The sequence below is a fragment of the Durio zibethinus genome, chromosome 4, assembly GCF_047325235.1.
Source record: "Durio zibethinus cultivar Kanyao isolate XHJ-2024 chromosome 4, ASM4732523v1, whole genome shotgun sequence".
Classification (NCBI taxonomy): domain Eukaryota; kingdom Viridiplantae; phylum Streptophyta; class Magnoliopsida; order Malvales; family Malvaceae; genus Durio; species Durio zibethinus.
Window position 1 is genome coordinate 25919197 of NC_143165.1, and position 5383 is coordinate 25924579.

Sequence of the window (5383 nt, forward strand, 5' to 3'; positions counted from 1 at the left end):
AGCCCGGTCCCCCATGCGTGTTGCCGATCTTGCTACCGCAACCCTCGATCTAGTCTGATCTTAGACTGGGAATCAACTCTGTATGCTTAGATTGAGGCTGAACTCCGTATGCCTTAGTCAAACCACGGAACGAGCGTGTGGGCGCTCAGTCGACCAGAGAGGCAGGATGCGCAAGCCGGGGATCGAACGGGTGGTAGGTTGGTTCAAGCACATCTTCATATTTCTGCCGTGCCAACGCCATTTTTATGGCTTGTAAATTCATACAATGGTCCCCTAAGCCTTCGTGTGAAGTTTCGGGGCAAGATGACCCGTTTTTTATTTTTCATGATTTTCGAAACTTTTTACGGTTCAAGATTTTTTTTAATTTTTTTAGAAAGATTTTTGCCCCAAATTTAGTAGAGATGATCCTTGTATTTTTGTTGGCATGCACAAAAAAATTCAGCCAAAAACTCGAAGTGGAGAAGATTTTGTGACCGTTTGAAAAAAGTGTCCCATTTCAGACATTTTAATGGCTACTGGCAGCAAACCTATAAAATCTCAAATGCTCTTTAAGGGGGTGTGAGTTCTCGAGGTTTGATAAGGGATAGGGGGCGAATATAAGGGCCAAGTACTAGCACCCATTGCACATCATGTGCGCACACCCTCGGCCCCCCCAATCACCGGAACCCCCAACGCCGCTGGTTAGCGTCTCTGGCGATGCTCCGATGATGCTCCAGCGACGGTGCCCCGAGCGAAAAACATGCTGCACCAGCACATGCCTGAGCCCAGCATGTGTACCGTGGCTCAAAATCTTAGACTGGGAATGAGCTCTGTATGCTTAGACATGGAATGAACTCTGTATGCCGAAGCCAACCCATGAAACGAGCATGCGTGCGTGCTGTCGGTCCTGCTACCACAACCCTTGATCTGACTGGGGCTTAAACATGGAATGAGCTACCTATGTCTAAGCCAACCCACGAAACGGGCATGCAGGTGCTCAGCCGGTTGAAGAGGCAGAATACGTAAGCCGGGGATCGACTTGGTCCCCCCTGCGTGCTACCGATCCTACTACCGTAACCCTCGGTCTGATCCGATCTTAGACTGGGAATGAACTCTGTATGCTTAGATTGGGGATGAACTCTGTATGCCTAAGTCAACCCATGAAACGAGCGTGCGGGCGCTCAGCCGACCGGAGAGGCATAATGCGCAAGCCGAGGATCAGCCTGGTCCCTCTTTGCGTGCTGTCGATCCCGCTGCTAGTCCTGCTGCAACAACCCCCGATTGATGACGGTGTGAGTTCTCGAGGTTTGCTGAGGGATAGGGGGCCAATATAAGAGTCAAGTACCAGCACCCACCGCACATCATGTGCGGACACCCCTCGGCCCCCCCAATCGTCGAAACCCCTAATGCCGTCGGTTAGGCTCTTCGATGATGCTCCGACGATGGTGCCCCGGGCAAAAAAACATACGAAACTAGCACATGCCCGAGCCCAGCATGTGCATCATGGCTCAAAATCTTAGACTGGGAATGAGGTCCGTATGCCTAAGCCAACCCATGAAATGAGCGTACGGGCACTCAGTCAGTCGGAAAGATAGAACGTGAAAGTCAGGGATCGACCTGGTCCCCCCAGCGTGCTGTCGATCCTGCTACCACAACCCTCAATCCAGTCCGATCTTAGACTGGGAATGAACTCCGTATGCATAAGTCAACCCACAAAATGAGTGTGCGGGCATTAAGCCAATCGAAGAGGTGTAATGCGCAAGCCGGGGATCGACTCGGTCCCCCTCTGCGTGCTGCCGGTCCCGCTGCCACAACCCTCGGTCCGGCTGGGGCTTAGACATGGAATGAGCTCCCTATGCCTAAGCCAACCCACGAAACAGGCGTGCGGGCACTTAGTCGATCGGAGAGGCAAAATGAGCGAGCCGAGGATCGGCCCGGTCCCCCTGCGTGTTACCGATCAATCTACCACAACCCTTGATTCGGTTCGATCTTAGACTGGGAATGAACTTCGTATGCTTAGACTGGGGATGAACTCCGTATGCCTAAGTCAACCCACGAAACAAGCGTGCAGGCACTCAGCCGGCCGGAGAGGTAGAATGCGTAAGCCAGGGATCGGCCTGATCCCCCTCTGCGTGCTACCGATCCTGTTGCCGGTCCTACAACCACAACCCTCGGTCCGGTTGAGGCTTAGACATGGAATGTACTCCGTATGCCTAAGCCAACGTACGAAACGATCATGCGGGCTCTCAGTCGGCTGGAGAGGTAGAATGTGCAAGCCAGGGATCGATCCGATCCCCCTACGTGCTGCCGATCTTGCTGCCGCAACCTTCGATCCGGTCTGACCTTAGACTGGGATTGAACTCTGTATGCTTAGATTGGGTTGAACTCCGTATGCCTAAGTCAACCCACAAAACGAGCGTGCGGGCACTCAGTCGACTAGAGAGGTAGGATGCGCAAGTCAGGGATCGAACGGGTGGTAGGTGGGTTCAAGCACATCTTCATATTTCTGCCATGCCAATGCCATTTTTATGGCTTGTAAATTCATACAATGGTTCCCTAAGCCTTCATGTGAAGTTTCGTGGCAAGTCGACCCGTTTTCTATTTTTCATGATTTTTGAAACTTTTTACAGTTGGGGATTTTTTTAAATTTTCTTAGAAAGAGTTTTGTCCCCAAATTTGGTAGAGGTGATCCTTGTATTTTTGTTGGCATGCACAAAAAAAGTCAGCAAAAAACTCGAAGTGGAGAAGATTTTGTGACTGTTTGAAAAAAATGTCCCCATTCCAGACACTTTAATGGTTACTGGCAGCAAACCTATAAAGTCTCAAATGCTCTTTAAGGGGGTGTGAGTTTTCGAGGTTTGATTAGGGATAGGGGGCGAATATAAGGGCCAAGTACCAGCACCCATCGCACATCATGTGCGCACACCCCTCGGCCCCCCCAATCGACGGAACCCCCAATGCCATCTGTTAGGCTCTCCTCCGACGATGCTCCGACGATGGTGCCCCAGGTGAAAAAAATGCAGCACCAGCATATGCCTAAGCCATGTAATGAACACTGTATGCCATGGCTCAAAATCTTACACTGGGAATGAGCTCCATATGCTTAGACATGGAATGAACACTGCATGCCTAAGCCAACCCACGAAACAAGCGTGCGGGCGCTTAGCTAGCCGGAGAGGCAGAATGCACAAGTCAGGGATCGACCTATTCCACCCCTGCATGCTATCGATCCTACTGTCAGAACCCTCAGTTCAGTCTGATCTTAGACTGGGAATGAATTCCATATGCATAAGTCAACCCACGAAACGAGCGTGCGGGCAATGCCATTTTTATGGCTTGTAAATTCATACAATGGTCCCTTAAGCCTTCATGTGAAGAGGCCGGCCAATTCAGGCATAATGTGCAAGCCGAGGATCAACTTGGTCCCCTCTGCATGCTACTGATCCCGCTGCCGGTCCTGCTGCCACAACCCTCGGTCTGGCTGGGGCTTAGACATTGAATGCACTCCGTATGCTTAAGCCAACCCACGAAACGAGCGTGCGGGTGCTCAACCGGCCGGAGAGGCAGAATGCGCAAGCCGGGGATCGACCTGGTCCTTCCCTGCGTGCTGTCAATCTTGCTGCCATAACCCTCAGTCCATCTTAGACTGGGAATGAACTCCGTATGCTTAGACCACGAAATGAGCGTGCGGGCGTTGAGCCGACCGGAGAGGTAGAATGCGGAAGCCGGGGATCGACCCGGTCCCCCCTGCGTGTTGCCGATCTTGCTGCCCCAACTCTTGGTCTGGTCCGATCTTAGACTGGGAATAAACTTCGTATGCATAAGTCAACCCACGAAACGAGCGTACGGGCGCTGAGCCGATCGAAGAGGCATACTGCGCAAGCCGGGGATCGACCGGGTCCCCCTCTACGTGCTACCGGTCCCACTGCCACAACCCTCGATCCGGTTGGCGATTAGACATGGAATGAGCTCCCTATGCCTAAGCCAACCCACGAAACGGGTGTGCAGGGGCTCAACCGACTGGAGAGGCAAAATAAGCAAGTCGGGGATCGGCCCGATCCCCCCTGTGTGCTGTCGATCCTGCTACTGCAACCCTCAGTTTGGTCCAATCTTAGACTGGGAATGAACTCCGTATGCTTAGACTGGGGATGAACTCCATATGCCTAAGTCAACTCACGAAACGAACGTACGGACGCTCAGCCGACCAGAGAGGTCGGATGCGCAAGCCGGGGATCGAACGGGTGATAGGTTGGTTCAAGCACATCTTCATATTTTTGCCATGCCAATGCCATTTTTATGGCTTGTAAATTCATACAATGGTCCCTTAAGCCTTCATGTGAAGAGGCCGGCCGATTCAGGCATAATGTGCAAGTCGAAGATCAGCCTGGTCCCCTCTGCGTGCTGCTGATCCCGCTGCCAGTCCCGCTACCACAACCCTCGATCTGGCTAGGGCTTGGACATTGAATGTACTCCGTATGCCTAAGCCAACCCACGAAATGAGCGTACAAGCACTCAACTGACCGAAGAGGCAGAATGCGTAAGCCGGGGATCGACCTGGTCCCTCCCTGTATGCTATCGATCTTGCTACCGTAACCCTCGGTCCGATCCGATCTTAGACTGGGAATGAACTCCGTATGCATAAGTCAACCCATGAAACGAGCGTGCGGGTGTTGAACCGATCGGAGAGGTAGAATGCGCAAGCCGGGGATTGGCTCGATCCCCCCTGCGTGTTGCTGATCCTGCTACCCCAACTCTCGGTCTGGTCCGATCTTAGACTGGAAATGAACTCCGTATGCATAAGTCAACCCATGAAACGAGCGTGCGGGCACTGAGCCGGTCGAAAAGGCATAATGTGCAAGCCAAGGATCGACCGGGTCCCTCTCTACGTGCTACCGATCCCGCTGCCACAACCCTCGATCCGGCTGGGGATTAGACATGGAATGAGCTCCATATGCCTAAGCCAACCCACGAAACGGGCGTGCGGGCGCTCAGCCGACCGAAGAGGCAAAATGAACAAGTCGGGGATCGGCCCGGTCCCCCCTGCGTGCTACCGATCCTGTTGTCGTAACCCTCGGTCCGATCCGATCTTAGACTGGGAATGAACTCCGTATGCTTAGACTGGGGATGAACTCCGTATCCCTAAGTCAACCCATGAAACAAGCGTGTGGGCACTCAGCCGACCGGAGAGGAATAATGCGTAAGCGGAGGATCAACTCGGTCCCCCTCTGCGTGCTGTCGATCCCGCTGCCGGTCCTGCTGCCACAACCCTCGGTCCGGCTGGGGCTTAGACATGGAATGTACTTTGTATGCCTAAGCCAACCCACGAAATGAGCGTGCGTGCGCTCAACCGATCGAAGAGGCAAAATAAGCAAGCCGGGGACCGGCCCGGTCCCCCCTGCGTGCT